Source organism: Myodes glareolus, chromosome 12 (genome assembly GCF_982192425.1).
Source record: "Myodes glareolus chromosome 12, mMyoGla1.1, whole genome shotgun sequence".
NCBI classification, from domain to species: domain Eukaryota; kingdom Metazoa; phylum Chordata; class Mammalia; order Rodentia; family Cricetidae; genus Myodes; species Myodes glareolus.
This window is the reverse complement of record NC_142037.1, coordinates 64,286,775-64,306,485: the sequence shown is the minus strand read 5'-3', so window position 1 is coordinate 64,306,485 and position 19,711 is coordinate 64,286,775. Positions and strand designations below refer to the sequence as shown.

At 44.2% G+C, this 19,711-nt stretch overlaps 1 protein-coding gene across 3 annotated transcripts in view; it reads left to right on the top strand.

Annotated features, from left to right (window-relative positions):
* The window catches only part of Tbc1d4 (TBC1 domain family member 4), a 166,398-nt gene that overhangs the window by 67,994 nt on the left and 78,693 nt on the right, over positions 1-19,711 (top strand). The window lies entirely within an intron of this gene.

The window sequence follows — 19,711 nt, the reverse complement described above, 5'->3', positions numbered from 1 at the left end:
ATAGATTTCTTATACATTATATCCTGTGGCATAAATTCCAATTGATTTTAATAATAAAAGCCCGTGTCCATGGGTATAAAAGCTGAAAGGTCAGAGAAGTGGAGCAGCCAGCCAGGAGTTCTTCCGCTACTGAATCCTCAGGCTGAATGGGACATGTGTCTCTGTGAAACCTCAGACTGAATGCCCTGTGTTCTTGTCTTCCCCCACTTTATATTTCTCTCTCCACCCTGACATATGACTTCCTGTCTCCGCCTCCGTAGTGCCGGGATTAAACGTGTGCACCACCATTGCCAGTCCTGTGGCTAACTAGTGTGGTTAGCTTTGCACTCTGATCTTCAGGCAAGCTTTATTTGTTTAAAGCACAAACAAAATATCACCACACTATCCTGATCGTGATTTCCTTCCCCAAACTTCCCCCGGATCCTCCGACCTCCCCACCCATCCAAATCCACATCCTTTCTCTCTGTCTCTCTCTCATTCAAAAACAGGCAACTAAAAACAAACCAACCAACCAGAACGCAACAAGACAAACAAAGAAATAAAGAGCTAAAAGAAAGTACAAGAAACATACAGACACAGAGACACACACACACACTCAAACACAAAGAAATCCCATAGAAACCCAAGATTGAAAATCATAATATATTAGTTGTTTGTAAGCCATTCCGTTAGTGGCTTTGAAAACAGAATGATAGTTATGTTAATCTTCCCTCCCCTAGCCCAAAACATTTTCTTAAAAATTGGGTGAGCAGAGAGCTATAAAAACACAGTAGGGGGCCTGTAGAGAAGAGCAAGCTAGTGCAGATTTCAGAAAGCTGATAGAACGGACTTCAGTGTTCTCATCGTAAATAGATGATGATGTTTACCCATGTTTAAGCATGTGCAAATCCTTAAAGACCACATAGCACCCCATTCTATGTAAAATTTTATGCCTTTTGCAACCATTAAAAGACAAATGTAACTAGAGAAGGTCAGTTTCATCTGCATGTACTGGCTTTTTGGGATCCTAGTCTGTTTGGATGCTCACCTTCCTAGACCTGGAGGGAGAGGGGAGGAACTTGAACTTCCCACAGGGCAGGAAACCCTGACTGCTCTTAGGACTGGAGAGGGAGGAGGAGAGGGAGTTGGGGGGGGGAGAGGGAGTGGAGGGGAGGAAGGGAGGGAGTGGAGGGAGTGGAAATTTTTATAAACAAATAAATAAATAAACTTAAATAAAAAAATGAAATGAATGATCTTGTGAAATTTAGGACCTGGTAGAAGATGAGGAATTTATAAATTCCTTGGCTCTGAGTGCACGTGTACCTGGTCAGGTATGGGATCCATCACCCTCTGTGGGGGAGCAGCCGTCCTGTCTCCTGGCTTGGTTTATTTTGGAACAGCTCCTGAGAGACTGTCCCCAGGCAGAGGGCTGTGTGTTCTTTCCCCATGACTGCAGATGCCAGACATGCTGTGATCTTGAACTGTGGGGCTCATTAACCAGGACCTGATGACTGTCAGGCTTCTCAGCTTCCTGCGTGACAGGGGAGAAGATATTCTCACATCTGGTGTGTGTGTGTGTGTGTGTGTGTGTGTGTGCACGCTTGTCTCTCCTGGTGCCGAGAAAGTATATAATTTTAGATGTAACACTTCTCCTTTACTTTATATTCCTTTCTTTCACCTTCTTTTAATTTTTTTGTGTAATATTTTAAGGTTATTTGTTGAGGATTTCATACATGCACACAAAGTTTGCCATAATATTCATTACCCATTTTCTTCCTCCAGCACCTCTCAGATCTGTGCCCCCTTCTTCCCAACTTCATGTCTTGTTTCATTTTGTTTTTTGTGAAGTTCAGTTTGTCCAATTAGCACTGCCCACATTGCATTAGTGTAAGGCCATCTGCTGGAAAATGATCAGCCTACCAAGAATCACCCCCATCAAGAGAACTGACTCTTCCTCCTCCAGTTGCCATCAACATCAACCACTCCTCAGCTTGAGGTGGGGGTGACGAGTCCCTCCCCTAGGCATTTTGGAATGTCGCCTGGCTTGCTTTCCTCCAGACCACCATGGCTCCTGTGAGTTCATGAGTTCCTGCATCCTCTTATGTCCAGAAGACACCATGTTGTCCCAGACCTCTTAGATCTTTGCTTCTTATATATATTTTAAAGAAGTTGCTATAAAATAGTTGATCTTGTGCATTTTTCCAACATTCTTAATGTCCTGGCAAGTGTTTTATCAGTTTGACACATGCCAGAGTCATTTGGGAATATACAAACTCAACTGAGAAAATGCCTTCCCAGATTGGCATCTGGTGCAAACTTTTGATGTTGGAGGGGCTCAGCCCACTGGGCTGCTGGCCCTGAGTTATGTAAAGCAGGCTGAGTAAGCAATGAGGAACAAACCCTAAGCAGCCTTCTTACCTGACCTGTGCTTCAGTTCCTGTCTCTAGGTTTCTGCCCTGAGTTCCTGCTCTCATTTCCTTTCACGGTAGACTGTGATGTGGAAGTGGAAGCCAAATAAACCCTTTCTTTCCAACTTGCTTTTGATCATGGTCTTTTTTTTTTTTTCTTCACAGCCATAGAAACTCTAGCTAAAACACTTAGTGCTAGTTAGGTATCCCAAACCCTACATCCTCCTATTTGGTAGCCTGAATTAAAATACACACAAAGTGCATGTATTTATAAAGGGTGAAAAAATGCAAGAAAGTTAAAATGCTTTTAAAAGTAAAATTGTATGTTCCAAATAAAATGTGTGGAGTGAGACAGGCAGAACACTGTTTAGGTGAGAAGTGTACTTGATATTTATGTATTTATCCCTTGAAATTTCATACATTGTATTTTGGGTCATTTTCACCTCCCGCTCCTCTCTCACCTCTCCGAGAACCCCTCCCCGTTTCCTACTCCCTCCCAACTTCATGCCTTCTTTTTATCTATTTGTTGTTTAGATCATCCATTGAGTCCGATTTGTGCTGACCACATACTTATGGGTCTGACACTACCCACCGAAGTGTGGTTGACCTACTAGGGCTCTACCCCTAAGGAAAATTGACTTTCCCTCCCTGCAGTAAAAGCCATCATCTGTCTGTGAGCCTCACGGGCTAGGACTCATGAGCCCCTGCCCCATTTAGAATGTTGACTAGGTCGATCCTATTCAGGGTTCTTGGAGACGACCACATCTGCTGTGGGTTTACGAGTGCTGCGGTCCTGCCATGCTCAGGAGATGCTCCTTCACTCTGGTCCTCTCTACTTCTAGCTCTTACACTCTTCATTCTTCTTGTTCTCTGATGACCCCTGAGCCTTGATGTGTGCATGCATGTATGTGTGTGTGTTTGTCTGGGTGTGTGTGCATGCATGTGTGTATGTGTGTGAGTATGTGTGTTTGCATGTGTGTGTCTGTGTATGTGCGTGCATGTGTGTTTGTGCATGTGTTCGTGTGTGTACGCGCATGTGTGTGTCTGTGTGTATATGTGTTTGTGTGTGTGTGTATGTGTGTGTGTATGTATGTGTGAGTGTCTGATGCCCCATTTGTGGCCAGGTCACCTTTTATTTTTTATCTTTTTCTCTGAAGCTGTTACCTGAGAATGGAAGTATTTATTAAACTATTAAAATGTATTTTATCTTATCAGCTCTTTTACTGGAAGTGCAGGGAAGTCTACTACTTCCCTAATAAATAGGATACTTCTGATCATTACTTTGGAATTTTTCTAAAAGGCTCAGGACAGGAGAGGCTGAAGGCCTATTCCTAACTGAGGGGGTGATGTACTTGCAGCCTGTCACAGCTCCAAATCCCTGAGACCTCTTGTTGTAGATGAATGGCTATTGTAGATTTCATCTTAATCTCTAGTGCATTATCTTTTAATGTGAAATGTATTTTAAGTTGAATGCCAGTAAAATAATTTCACCCTCTTTCTTTCTGCCCTGTAAGTCAGAATGAGTAGAAAATAGGTGTTGTTTTTGTCTTTGATCTTGGGGCACCCTTGGCACGGGATTACCTCCAGAGTGGACAGAATTTGGGCAAATAACCTTAGATTAGACAGAGGAAGTAGCTCACAATCTCAGTGTTTGAGATGTTTGTGAGCAGAATGTTTATTTGCAGTATCCTTTTGAACACTGAGTTTATGACATGAGACCTTAATTCAGCCTCCTTGCATTTGGCAAAGGTTATAATCTCCAGGACTTCAGAAGAGTCTTCATGGAGTCCATTGTTGTTCCCCAATAATTTCTAGTTCTACAGATTCATAAAAAGCTAGTTGAATGTGTTCCTTTATTCTCTAGTAGCTGAAATCACAACCCAAAGCAGACCCTCAAAGCCTCAGACCAGCAATGTCTTCATTTTCTGGAATGTAAGCCTGCTGCTGTCTGAGAATCTGCATTTTTAGATAATTATCGCTAAAAAGAGATTTATTGTCGAGAGAGAATTGCACTTTGGAGGGAAGAATAGAATATTGCATTTTGAGTGCAAGTCTTAGTAGGAAAGAATTAATGTGCAGTTTTAAGTGAAGGTAAAATAATGTGGTTTTTTGTTGCATTTTTAATTTGCTTTCAGCTATTAAAAACAAAACAATAGAAAACACCCCCAAACAAAACAACAACAACAACCAAATGACAAAAATGTGCCTGATACCAAGGTCACTTAGTATTAGCACTGAGAGAACTGTTCAAACAGTCCTTCGGGAGAGGGGAGGGGTGCGGGGCGGAGCCTCCGGCTTCAAACAGCTTGTGCAGACTCAGGACTGCAGCTGTCATTTCCCTTCTTGTCTTGCCCACTATTGCAGGAGCAGGTCTTGGTGGCAGGGAATCTAGGGACTAGAGAAAACACTGTGACTTTTGAGGAAGAAGGGGGAGCTTCAGGACACGTAAGAGAGCTGATCCTATAGAAGGAAAAGAGAGAGAGGAAGAGAGAGAGACAGAGAGGAAGAGAGAGACAGACAGAGACAGAGAGGAAAAGAGAGGAAGACAGAAAGAGACAGAGAGGAAGAGAGAGAGAGGAAGAGAGACAGAGGAAGAGAGACAGAGAGGAAGAGAGACAGAGACAGAGAGGAAGGGAGGGAGACAGAGATGAAGAAAGAGGAAGAGAGACAGAGAGGAAGAGACACACACACACACACACACACACACACAGAGAGAGAGAGAGAGAGAGAGAGAGAGAGACAGAGAGACAGAGAGACTCTTTAGTCCTGGCTGTCCTGGAGCTCTCTAAAGACCAGAAGGCCAAGCTAGCCTTGAACTCACAAAGACCTGTCTGCCTCTGCCTCCTGAGTGTTGGGATTAAAGGCTTGTGCCACCATACCCAGCTCAATGTTGTTTTTCAAGGGTGTGTATAACCATGGCTTAACCCACCAGCAATCACTAAGCAGCCAGTGGCAGTTCTTTATTTGTCCATTGTTCTGCAGTTTGTGTGGTTCCTCTCCTCTCCACTCTACTTCATGCCGCATCTGCTGCCGCTGGGATTTTCAGGGTGGTAGCTGTCTTTTTCTGATTCTCATTTGAGATGGCTGTGTCAGGAAGGAACTGGCTGGATCTCTTACTTTGACCTGTCCCTAGGACTGGCTTTAGTTGCTTTCCAAGATGCCGGTTTCATAGTAGCTTCTTATTTTTATTTTTTTAATACCTTTTCCTAGAGTTCAAAAGTCAAAACTGAAAGCTTTCCCAGAATGGGATTGGGACAATCTCTAAACACTTATTGGTTAAAGCAGTCCCGGGATCAGAACAGACTCATGGTGCTAGGCAGCAGCTTCCACCACAGAATCTGTGGGCTCGTATTTAACCCACCACAGCCTGCCTTCTGGCCATGAATATTCACATTCCTTTGCAGGCAAATTATACTCACTCTGCATGTGCCCGGCAGTCTTCTCCCATTATTACAAGAGGCTCAGACACAAATATCAGAAATTTACCCATTAAGTCATATTTAGGTGCAAAGAAGGTAGGCTGGCTGTGGCTTCTCACATACACAAACCTGAGACGTGAATGGACAAGCAAGGCATTCTCTCGTCGCACTCTCCCTAGGGAACAGATCGGCATGGTAGGCTCCCTGTTCAAAATGATCTGCAGGAGTGGTTTATGGAGTCACGTGACAGCAAGTGTAAAAGTCAGCTGATTCCTGCTTTTTGGCAGACAGGAGACTCTCCTTTTATAGGATCCAGTTTTCATTGGGGTTGGTTTTCTGGGCTTCTTGGCTCTATCTTCCATGTCGCCCTTTCTTTTTTTTTTTCCTTAAAAAAATTTTATTTATTTATTTATTTATTTATTATTTATTTATTATGTATATAATATTCTGCCTGCAGAATGTGTGCCTGCAGGCCAGAAGAGGGCACCAGACCTCATTACAGATGGTTGTGAGCCACCATGTGGTTGTCGGGAATTGAACTCAGGACCTTTGGAAGAGCAGGCAATGCTCTTAATCACCGAGCCATCTCTCCAGCCCCATGTTGCCCTTTCTTCCCAGTAAGAAAAACTGGTACTGGTATTTGATCTTTTAATTCTGCTGCCAGCCAACAGAGGATCTGGGACTGGGGAGTTCAGAGCCCTCTTCTTGTCTCATTCTATTTTAGTCAAAATGAGTACAGCTGGACTGGAACTGAACAAGCATGTGATCCAGCCAGATTCTCTGAATGTGGCTGGCACGGGGTCTTTCTGAAAAACCATTGACAATGACACTGGGACTTGTTTCCTCTGTATATACTGGACTGGATTTTTGGGATCCAGTCTGTTTGGATGCTCACCTTCCTGGACCTGGAGGGAGGGGGGAGGAACTTGAACTTCCCACAGGGCAGGAAACCCTGACTGCTCTTAGGGATGGAGAGGGAGGAGGAGAGGGAGTGGGGGGAGTGGGAGGGTGTTGGGAGGAGGGGCGGAAATGGAAACTTTTATAAATTAATAAACTTTTATAATTTAAAAAAATGAGTACAGCTCTGGACATTATCATGTGCTTCCCATACATTCAATTAAAATCTATTTGATGGAAGTCATGCTGGAAATACCATTGACTTAGCTTCTTATTTCAGACTTACCCCCCCCACCCCACCCCCCAGGGCGTTTTTCTCTTTCCCCTGGTAGAGCTCTATTTTAGTCTTTGTCTATAACAGCGTTTTATTGCGCTGAGGGAGACTGCAGATGGGAAGCAGGTTTCCTTCTGAACGCGCGGAGTCCTGACTTGTGATGTTTTCTCTCGTTCCTCTGAAAACCCAGCAGTTCCTCCGTAGCTCATCTTGCATCTCCTAATTTCCTCAGACGTTCTCAGAAGAAGACAGTGGCTCTTTCAGCTTTCTGCCTACAAGACTTAACTCGGTCTTTAAGTTCGTGAGACACCTTCGTCATGTGCTCAGGGGCACTGAATTGCGCAAGAGTACCTTACCTTGCTCTTTAGGGTTCTGGAGCAGTTTTCTCCCAGCCCTTCGGGCTCTCTCTCCTCCAGGCCACGCCCACCTCCATACAGTGACCCTTCCCAAAGCTAAGGCCACAAGCTCTGAGCTTCTGCTGTGGCAGCACCTTATTCCCAGATCCTGAATTTTCTATTGTTTTTTTTTTTTTTTTTTTTTTTTTGGCCTGAGAAATTCCATACCACTTGGGGTTTGAACACCAGAACAGTATTTGTTTATTTAACCAGCCTGTAGTCCGAGTTCCTTCGCAGTGAGAAGGGCTCATGTCTGTACACATGGCATCTGCTGGGACTGGATGGTCAGAGTGACGTTGTCAGGGCTACAGTCTCAGCTGCACACATGAGACATCCGGGCACTGGGACCAGCTCAGACTCCTTACCAGTGTGTCTAGGTGGGCTTTTCACATAGCTGATGGTTATTTTAAAGTTTATTTTGTTTTTAATTCAAATATAATTCTATCATTCCCCTCCCTCTAATCTATCCCATCTCCTGCCCCTTGCTCCCTTTCAAACTCATGAGCTCATTGTCTTTAATTATTTTTGTTAGACAAGCATACACGTGTATAGGAATAAATATACTTATAATATATATTTTGTATATATATAAAATATATAAATGCAGTCTGCCATATCTGTTTAGTGTTGCTTGGATGTACATATTTTGAGGACAGACCACTTGGTACTGAATAACCAATCAGAGCGCCCATTCTGGGGAAGACGACTCCTCCATCTCTCAGTACTCATTAATTGCCTATGCTCTTTCTTTAGGGATGGGGCCCCGTAAATTATTTTAACATGCAAGCTGATGTTTCCTTTTCTCATGTTTTTTTTTGTTTGTTTTTTGTTTTTTTGTTTTGTTTTGTTTTGTTTTGTTTTAATGAAAAGGACACCACCAGGCATTCTTAGTGTCTGAACTAGGAGATTCCAAAAATGTTCTGTTAGCTAAATCTTTTGCGCAAAGTGGCCACTGGGCCTGCTTTGGATTCTTGGGAAAGTAAATAGCTATCAATAGGAGAACTAGAAGAATTTATTGTTTCCACTAATTCATTGTACTAGGGCAAATCCTCAGGTTTTGTGTGGGTTTCCCCCCTCTTCTTTTTCTTTTGAGCTGGGGACAGAACCCAGAACCTGTTCATTGATGTCCCCAGATTCTTCTGCCTTAGGCAACCCTTAGTATATTTTGATGTTACTCACTTCAACTTGAATTTCTGGGAAAGGGCGTCACTCACTCTCTTGCATGCATTTCAAAGAAAACAACTTAGAAAAACAGTAACAAGACAAAACCCAAAATGAGAGCCGAAAGTGTGTGTGTGTGTGTGTGTGTGTTTGTGTGTGTGTGTAGACTGACTTCACCATCTCTTCCGGATATTTCATCTTATCCCTGAATCTTTTTCCACTTCCGTCAGCTGTGGACGAGTCTCTTAGTCTCCAGCTGTTTGATCACTGTTCCTTTTATATATTTTCTTCTACTTCCATTTTCTGGTATCTGATATCTGCTCTTGTTTTTTTATGTTGGAGGCTGATCATTCAGTAATAGGCTTTTGCTGTTGTGGATGAAACCTGGCTAGTTTTGTGTCAACTTGTTACAAACTCATTGGAGGGGAGGGAGCCTCAGCTGAGAAAATTCCTCTATAAGATGGGTCTACTGGTAAACCTGTAGGGCAATTCCTTAATTTAGTGTTGATGGGAAAAGACCCAGGCTGCTGAGCAAGCCATAGGGCTTGTTGCTCAAGCCCGTAAGCAACACTTCTCCAAGGCCTCCGTATCAGTTTCCGCCTCCAGGTTCTTGCTCTGTTTGAGTTCCTGTCCTGACTTTCTTTGAAGATAAACAGTGATGTGGACATATAAACCCAATAAACCCTTTCTTTCCCAACTTGCTTTTGGTCGTGGTGTTTCATGACAGTAATAGTAACTCCAACTAGGACAGAATGAGAGGAGATTGCTGCGGTGTCAGACTTGATCATTTGTTTTAGGGAAGATTGTGGAAGGAGTTGGAAATTTAGGCTAAAAAAGCCATTCAGAGCTCTGGGAGATGTTCTGTAGGAGCTTGGAAGACAAGAATGTTGAGGGCAGTGTGGACGATGGAAGCCTTGCTTATAAAGTTTCAGAGAGAAGCCTAGAGACCCCCTCAGGGCCATTTATTATGGTGAATTAAGATTCTGTTGTTCTGGTCAGCTGGGACTGAGAGTCCCTCACGATTGACAAAACACTGGCACCAATGAGACGGAATCTTTGTTACTGGGACAATTGATGCTGGTCAGCTGGAACTGAGAAATTAGCTGTGGTTAGGAGACCAGCAGCATTAAGGTTGTATTAGTCAGTATTCGTTTGCTGTGAAGAGACACCATGACCACAGCAACTCTTATAATGGAACACATTTAATTAGGGATGCTTAACAGTTCAGAGGTTTAGTCCATCATCATCAGGGTGGGAAGCATGGTGACATGCAGGCAGATGTGGTGCTGGAGGGGTCGCTGAGAATTCTACATTTGAATCAGCAGGCAACGAAAAGAGAGAGTGACACTGGGACCGTCTTGCACTTATGAAACCTCAAAGACAAACCCCCTTTACTCCAGCAAAGCCAAACCTTCAATAATGCCTCTCCTCATGAGTCTATGGGGGCCATTTTCATTTAAACCACCCCAGAGGGGGAAATCTTCTGGGCAGTGTTTCCTCGGCCAGTGCACAGGAGCTGCATTCAATGGCAGGCCTGGTTGTCCCTGGAAACTGGCAGCTGACCTTGGTAGTGTAAGAGTCACCCAGGTGGTACTGGTTTTGAAGGCATGAAGGGGTCATAGAGAGCTGCTGCGGCTCGACACAGTGACAGGTCAGGAGAGGCCATTGGTGATGGCGCAGTCTCACTGGCGATTGGAGGCCCAGGTCAGGTAGAGAATTTGAGGCTAGGCACCATGAAAAGAGCCTAAGAGAGGCTATTGGTTAAAGTACAGCCTGGTTGCACAGAAGACCCCAGCATCTTGGAGATGCTAGTACCATGGGTGGCCACAGCAGCTGCGGTGGAGCAAGCAAGCTATGTGTGCTGCAGAGCGCAGAGCCAGAGGAGTGACCCAAGCCCCTTGGAGGAAGCTCGAAGACCAGAAGTGAACCCCGGACGTTGGAGATTTAGTTATTTACACTGGTAGAACTTGGCTTTTCTTTGTTCTGATTATGGCCATGCCCTGATTCTTCCCTGTTGAAATCAGAAAGTATCTAATTCATCTTGGATTTCACAGATGCCCACGGTTTGAGGGTGTTTGAACATTAAAAAAAACGAGGCTTGAGTGTTTCGCAGAGACTTTGAATTTTGAATTTTAAAAGAGACTGGATATTTTTAAAGAGACAACTTGTGAAGTGCTCGAATTTATAAGACACAGACTTTGAAAATTTGTAAAATGTTTTATAATCTGATGTCTTTATTAATGTTTGATCTTGAGGATGAACAAGAAGGGAAAGGTTATGGCTTAATGTGATGTGCTCTTGTGTCAAGCTGACCAGGGGTCAGCTGTGCTTCCTAGTTCTATGTGAGTTTAACACAAGCTAGAATCACTGGAGAGGAAGGGCCCTCAATTGACAGAATATTTCCAGAAGATCGGGCTACAGCCAGACCTCTAGGGTTTTATCTTAATTAGCGATTGATAAGGGAGGGCCCAGAGCATTGTGGGTGGTGCCACCCTTGGGCTGGAGGTCCTGGGTATTATGAGAAAGCAGATTGAGCAAGCCATGGGGAGCAAGCCAATAAGCAGCACTCCTCCTTGGTCTCTGCATCAGCTTCTGCCTCCAGGTTCCTGCCCTGAGTTCCTGTCCTGACTTCCTTTGAAGAACAGTGATGTGGAATGGAAGCATACCCTTTCCTCCCAAGTTTATTTTCGGTCAATAGTAACCCAAAGTAGGACAGGTTGTGTATTTACTAAAGAGTGAGAGCCATGATTAGATTTCTTTGTGTGTAGTTTGTCTGTTTGTCTCCCTCCCTCCCTCCCTCCCTCCCTCCCTCCCTCCCTCCCTCCCTCCCTCCCTCTCTCCCTCCCTTCCCCCTTCCTACCTCCCTCCTTCCCTCCCTCCCTCCCTTCCCCCTTCCTCCCTCCCTCCCTCCCTCCCTCCCTCCCTCCCTCCCTCCCTCCCTCCCTCTCTCCCTTCCCCCTTCCTCCCTCCCTCCCTCCCTCCCTTCCTCTCTCCTTCACTCCCTCCCTTCCTTCCTTCCTTTTTTCTTTTCTTTATTTCATTTTGTTTTCTTTCTTGGAATCCACATTTACTCATTCTTTCTTGCCTTTCCCATTTTAATCAGACCTTTAAATTCTTCTAACATCTCTAATACTAAGACTTATGAAAGCCCCTTACTTTCCAGCTGCTCCTTCGCTAGCCTGTGCGCTCCCCTGACTCAGTGAACACTTAGGTTAGAGTCTGTGATGCAGTCCTTAGTGTGGTTCATTTTGTTCTGGCTTCCTGTTTCGGATATTTCTCTTCTGTTTCATCCCATCAATTTTTCAAACCCTTTCTCAAGATGCATTCACGAGTGACCTTCAAGTCCCTCCTTGAATGAAAAGTATTTTGTGATGAGATTGATTTTTTGACATTCTAAGGAAAAAAATCTAAATGCTCTGACCATTGTCTTCTAAGATTACCCTGTAAGATCATATGATCTCAAGTCTTTGTGATTTCTCCAAAATGTGCATTATAAACATTATCTTTTTCATTATTCCTGTTTGTTTTAGAAGTTTTAGAAATTACAATCAAACATTACTTGCTGTTTTTTTTTAACTGATAACCATAGTAGTTTGCATCTGTGTGACATTTTTCTTCAATGACTCTCCAGGAAAATACTTGTCATGAAGCAAACAGACCTTTTTCAGAGGAGCCCATATGACCCCTCAGGGTTCCCCCTTGTTAGTACTTAGGACTCAGATTCCGTCTGGTTATTCAGGCCTGGATTACTTGAAGAGGAAGGGCCTCCTGTGGATGAATCTGGGCTTTGACTGTTCAGACAGGGTTTGGGGAGGTTGCAGCCCTGGGGCAGAGAGCATTACAGACCAGTTCTGCCAGCCTTTGCACAGCGGCTGATTCGGTAAAGGTTGAGATGTCAACTCCAATATGAACATTCATCGTTGGAAGAAAAACATTACTTTAGCATAATGAATGGGACTGTCTGGGAGGTCATCCTGGGTCTTTTTTTTCTACCTCCTGTGGAAGTGTGAGGTTTACAGCACGTGGTTTTTAATGAGAGTCTGAGTTAAGCTTTCATCCTGAATGAAAATTATAACCAGGCAAAAGAAACCCATGCCAAATAGTGACTGAAATCAGGCACCACGCTATTAATAGCAGCACATGAGATAAATGAAAGACTCAGCAGGGAGTCCCTGATCAACAAGGTGCAAGAATAGCCTGGTCCCATATATAAACAGCACACCCGATTAAGACCGAAGGAACGCACATATTGACTGCTATGGAGCCAAGGAACATACCAGGGTGTCATTTGTTTTCACTAGCAGACTGTGAGCTTGGCAAGCTGTTTGTGGGTTAGCTATTTCTAGTAACTCCTTGAGCAATACACGGAATTTTTATAAATAGCTCCTGGTCCTATACAGAGGTTTTATGCTAGAGTTAGAGGAGTGGATTGCCTATCACGACCCCAGCACGTCGCCATTCATTTTCAGAAATACTTTATGGGAGGAGCGTTGTAGTTTGAATCCAGCCTTGGCCTCCTTTGCTGCTGTTTAGACGCTCTTGGTTAAGGCTGAGAGCTGCATGGGGAGCAGTGGGTGAGGATGAAGTGAGAGCAGATGAAGGCCTCTTATGCCTGGCCCTGTCTGGTGCTGCGATATTGACCGGCGTATTTCAGGGATGTCCTGCTTCTGTCCTCAGACTTACATGATCACGCTAGTGTTTAAAGGACATTCGGCTTAGAGAATAAACGGTGAAATGCTCCCTTTATTTCACATACTCCTCGCAAACACATTTCTATATACGGTGCCTGTGCTCTGAATGCCAGGGGCACTTGTGTATTCAGTTGGCAGCTTCTAGATTAGATGCCTTCCCTCTGTCAGAGTATGGCGAGTCCTTTTTCCCCCTCCCCTAATATAGTCTCTGCCAGACACTAGCAAGGGTTTGTATGTTGTAGTGACTCAGTATGTTTGTTGGATGAAATGACTTAGGTGCCGTTCTGTTCCTGTGTCTTTGTCCCTTGGCATCTGCTGTATTGGGAACACAGTACTGGACACTTCAGTGCTCAGGATCATGGCCAAGAACACATTTAATTCATGGCTTGCAACAATGAACAAGCAAAGCAAAACAACTGGCTGTATGCGTCTAATTTAGAAAACACTGGCTGACAAATCTGACCTCTCCTGTATATGATTCCTTGTGCTATTTTAATAAAAGATACGTTTTCTGGCATGTATTTGGCAGGGCGTGATTTTTGCTAAGTATTTTCTTATTTGAATTTTCTGTCATTGTGTGTGTGTGTGTGTGTGTGTGTGTGTGCACGTGTGCAAGCTTGTGCATGTGTGATTATGTATGCGTATAGCTGAACTTTGTCACAGAGGCTTCTTATTTTAGTGGATAGCAATTAATGTAGAGCTTCAGAACTGTTCAGAGTAGAAAAGTAAGGAGCTGCTCATCCGCACACGGGACAGCTATATAGCTATAGGAACCCGTTCTCCACCAAGCCTCAAGGAGCAATATGAAGCCAGGCGAAGGAAGAACGTAGGAGTCAGAGGAGAGGGAAGAGTGCTGAGAAATGCTATTGCCCCCCACACATGCCATTGCCATTGAACGTATGAACTGACAGCAGCTGTCCTTGTCTGCATAAGATCAGTTTAAAAATCGGACATGGAGTGGGGAGGGGCTCCCGAGTTCCCAGCCCCAGCTAGCTGAAGAGCTGTCAATAGTTGTTGGCTGCGGGGTGGGGGGAGGGTACTGGTGGCTGTCAGGGCCCAGACCTGTGTGTATGCTGTCAGCACTAATTGCATCCAGACGGGTGAGGATGTGAGGTTGGCAGGGAGCGATGTTTGGAAGGGGCTAGGGCAAGTTGGAGGGAAGAAATGGATTTAATCAAGACGTGTTGTCTAGATATATGGAATTTTTCAGAGAACAAACTTAAAAATATATCAGGAGCATCTGAAAAACCTATTCAATACACAGTTCAAATTGCCATTGTTTTCCCTCTGAATGTTAGTGCCGTTGTGGCCTCATGTTTTCCGCAGTGTTATTTCCGTTTTAGCATTTGTAAGGGTTATGGCAAGGTAGGAAACCCGTGGAATTTAAACTGTGGTCTGGCCAGACTTATGTAAATAAACAAGGAAGTGGAATGGTTATATGAATTTAGCTTAATTTCAGGAGGTCTGAGATGATGGTAGATTTGAACTGAAAACTTCAGAGTTTGGGGATCCGTTCTGTGTTTGCTAGTTTTGTGACCTTTGCTTTCCCGATTTAATTATATTTGTTCTTTCTCTTCATAAGGTAATTGTAGCAGTTAACTTAAAACGAGCTGAAAAGCACCTTTTAAGCTATTAAGCTGTACATATAAGCTTATAATTATGAGGTCTTATTATGTAATCCCTGCTTCAAAGTCACCCATGTAGACAACCTGGGAAACCATATGCTGGGACAGTCTGACCCCTATCAACAAACATCTGTGTTGCCCATGATTTTTACTTATGCCACTTAACGCAAAACAAAACAAATCCAAAAAAAAAAAAACTTTACCCAAGAATGTGGAACTTAAAAATTTCCCAGGGGTGGGTAACCCCAAACTCCTGTGTTGTTTCGCTGGAAAACCTCTTCCTTGTAGATCTGGCCTGTGCATAGCAAGCCAAGTGGCTGTTAGTCTGTAGTGTATTATCTAGTGGGTTTTATGAAGTGAAGGAGAGCTATTCACTACCACCAATGAATTGTTTAGAACATAGCCTGGCAGACCATATGGCCTAGGTAGTTTTGTTATATAAATATGAACTATGAAATTATGAATTGTTTTTATAGAACGGTGGTTCCATGTCAACGTTCCACAGCCATGCACAAAGAAGGTCCAAGGAGACCAGTAGGGCCTCGCTGCTGTCCAAGAGCTGACCTTTTCCTTCATGGTTACAGAACATGGCAGCAGAAGAAAGGAAAACACCAAACCAAGTTCAGCAGTGAGGTCAAATAGAGGCTCTCTATGGATGGGTGTGTCTTAATTTAAATTAAAGCAATTTCACATTGCCAAGGGCTGAAGCTATCTTGGGGGCTCCAACCCTTTGATCTTAAATAGTGCCAACTGTACTCTAGGACACGAAGAAAAAAACAAAGAAGGAGAAAAAGAGGGACATCAGTCCCTTAGACACCTTTCTCACAGACACATGCACACACACACACACACACACACACACACACACACACACACGGAGCTCATAGGAAACAAAAGGTTAGAGATCCTAAGGAAGAGTGTATGTTAAGGTTTGGGGTGGTTGTGAAAGAGGGGTACACAGGTCTTGGAAAAGATAAAAGAATTTACTCTAGAGGTGGGAGGAACGTGACCTCAGGAGTTAAAGAGGAGGAAGAGGAGGAGGAGGAGGAAGAAGAGGAGAAGGAGAAGGAGGAAGAGGAGGATGAAGAGGAGGAGGAGGAGGAGAAGGAGAGAGCTGCAGGGAGGGGGATCCTGAAGAGAAGAAGAGTACCCAAGAGAATTCACAGAGTCTGTATAACGGGGAGGCTGCATGTGAATGGTGAGCTGTAAGGACTGGCCTTCTCTTCTATTTGTAGACCAGAGCAGTCAGAGAAGAAATAAACATGGAGGAGGTGCACCCGAGGGAGGAGGTGCACCCGAGGGAGGAGGTGCACCCGAGGGAGGACAGAAGAGACAAAATGAACAGTGATAATAAGATGGACACAAAGTGGGAAGAGAGCCTTGACTGACTGTTATGGTAATGTCTAGAACATGCTGTTATAATTCTTAAATCAGATCATCTGCATGCACCTTTAATTGATTTTTCCCCTAATTTCTTTAAGAAATAAGTATTTGTTGAGAATATTTGCTCTCTTAGGGCTCATATTTTATGGAAGGAAGGCAGACATTCAAAACAGAAGTCAGAAAAATCTGTAGTAAATACACTTGAGGAGAAAATTTCCAGGGAGAGTGGGAGTAGGCGAGGGATGGGGAGGAGAGAGGAAGAAAAAATGAGGGCAAGAGGGCTATTTTAGGGGTGTGATAAGTTACGTGTTCAATGAGAAAGACCAAGGTTGAGTGAGGCTTGAAAGGAGATGAAAGAGAGAGATGGTGTGTTCCTCGAGCTGAGGAGGAAGCCGTGTTGACTTTTGCATGGGAGGCACAGCAAAGAGGCCAGGTGGAAACGCTGTCTGTGTGTGGAGACAGTGCTAGGAACTGAGCTCAGGGACCGTGGGGTGGACGCAGACAGGTCAAGTTCTTGTTAAGTCCTAAGGCTGGGGAGGATGACTGTAAAGGAGAGAGATGGAAGCAGGAAAGAGAAGAACACCAATTGCTAAAGTCTAGAGAGCTGGGCTCTAAGAAATAAGGCAAGGGCGTTGAAAATGGAGAGCCAGGAACACGACTGAAAGCTCTGTGTTTCATTTGTGGCAGCCAAATGAACAAAGGATTTGAAAGGCAGCAAGGGCTACCGTCCGTCAGCGCCTTCTTTAGGGCTAGGTAGTCAGTAGCTGGGAGCCGTGCCTGGACCTCAGGGAGCCTCCGTCACCAGGGCTTTTCTGGGCGACTGGAACAGCGACCTGATTGATGTGAGTTTCATAAAGAAACAGAGAAATGAGACAATGAGGCCAGGTAAACAACCCTTTCAAGGAGTGTCCCTGCTACCAGGACAAGAGAACTGGTCGAGGACAAGAGATAGAAGGGACATCGAGAAAATTCTCTCAGGATGGAAACATTATCACATAGATGTCTGTATTGACATTTGCATTGCTGATGGTCTAGCCATAGCTAGCAAGCCACTGACATGAATCAACACGAGTGAGTAAACTCTGTTTTGGTCGTTGTATTTGTTACCTTCAAGAATCCACAAGTTTGGAATGGCGACTAACACAGAAACTCAAAACCAGTCACAGTTTAGAGACTGTGACTGTCACCTATACAGCCACATATGGGGCATCTTGCCACACCCTCTCCTCCAGGCTAAGGGATCATTGCAGAAGAGAGGGTGGAAAGAATTTAGGAGCCAGAGGCCAGGGGGACTTGAGTGGTAACATCTGGACATGACAGTACTGTTGTGCTCAGGAACTCCACCTCACCTGTGGTTGCCTTTACGAGACCTACATGAGTTAGTGGTATTCTAGCATAGAATGGGGATCTGTGGACTACTGATGGCTTTTGTGGGAGAGAGAGCCCGTTTTCTTTAATGGTATGACTTGACCATGAGCAAGTAGACAGCCTTGCTCCTAGAAGTATGTGGCTCATACAGACTGAAGTCAATGTGTTATTAAATTGAAAAGAAAATAGGAAGAACGGAAAGTTGGGTAGGTGGACAGGGAGGAGTGAAGAGGAGATTGGAGGTGAATGTGACCAAAACACTGTATGTACTTCTCAAGGAATAAACAAAAGTATTTATTTTAGAAAATAATTCATCGGTTGCATGAGGGGAGGTTGTAGTTCTAGCACTTGGGAGGTAGAGGCAGAAGGATCATGAGCTGCAAATCAGCCTGAGCTGCATAGCAAAGTCCTGTCTAAATGAACAAATAAATAAATACTTATAAGCAAGGAAAATTAAAGCCAAATTGACTTAAGAATGTTTTGAAAAACTACCCAATTATAATTTGACCATTTTTACTAGACTATGTGATAAAATCAGTTACATACCGCAGACAGCCATTGTCTAGAGAAAAATCCCTAAGTGTTGCTTTGTGAACTGAGTGGTAAGCGCTCACAACTCTGCAAATGTAACCATGCCCTGATCTCAGGAGTCTGTCTTTGTCTTACTCATGTGTCAAAAGTAACTTGCAGATCTGCTTCAAGTTCAGGATCTTGAGACAGGCTGATAATCCCGGGTCACCTGGGTGGGTACAACCTAACCATGTCACCCTGGGTCTTTACAAAGGTAGGAGGAAGGCAGAAGTGGCTGAGGGTGAAGTGCGTGATGGACTCCACCTAATATTGCTAGCTTTGAAGGTAGCCTAAGGAAGCCGTTCTCCGTGGCAAGCAGAGGCCCACAGGAGGCTAGGAATAGCTGTTGAGTGGCAGCCAGAAAATGGGAACAGCAGCTTATGAACAAATGGAAAGTATTTCTCGCTGGAGATTTGAGTGAGGATTTCTGTCACCAGCAACTGGGATGCCAGTTGGGAAAGATTTACACTGAACTCTGACCCACAGAGCTGCAAGGGGTCCGGAGCGCCTGCCCCTCTCTACCAGGCAGCAGCTGAAAGCTAACACAAGTGAGGGGAGCAGCTACTGTTTCATGGAACATTTTTATTTCATGGAATGACTCAACAGCAAAAGTCGGTGGCATTTCCTTCAGAATGAACAAAGTGGTCTTGCATTTGCAAGGGAAAGAACTCCCAGCGTTTAGAATCTGGGAAGAGCTTGTGTTGTCATGAGGGACTTGAAGTCTTGCAAGTACTAAAGTCTTGAATGGGTTGGTGGTTAGTTTAACAAGCATTATATTTTGATGTCTCACAAAAAAGTGTCAAGATTTGCACAACTCAGTGAGCCTATATTTTCCAAAGACCCAGGGCATACATTTCGAAACTGCATATTGTTCATGATCTATTTGAAGAGATTAAAAAGAAGGTTTTTGTAAGCAGGAACGCCTCCGTATGCAAAGATGCAGTGCAGTGTACCCTAGGGAGCATGAGCGCCAGTTAAGCCTCCAGATTAGAAGCTCCTTTAGGAGGCATCATGTGGTCATTAAAGAAGCTTCTTGGGCAAACATAATGAGGCAATGAGATCAGCAAATGTTGACTTAGGCAAATCAGCCTGGCTGTATCATTGGGATTGAGAGTCAGGGGAGGGAGGAGAGTGTCACCTAGGGGGTGTAAGGTTAGGAATGAGGCGCTCATCCAGTAAAGAGTTAATAGGAACATGATGGTTTGACTTAATCATTAACTCAACTGGATTTAAAATCCAACAGGCACACCTCTGGTCATGCCTAAATGAGGCAGAGAGGCCTACCCTGAAAGCAGCGGGAAGCGCCATTCTAGGAACTGGGGCTCTGGGCTAAGTAAAAACAGGAAAACAAGCTGAGTCCCAGCTTTCTTTTCTCCCTGCTTCCTGACTGAGCATGGATAGGCAGAGAATTCAGCTTTTAAGAGCAGAATATAGGTGGAGTTTTCATTGGGACCACCAGTCCCCCCATAACCACGCAGAGACTTCTTATTAATTATAAATGCTTGGCAGATAGCTTAGGCTTGTCCCACTAGCTCTTATAA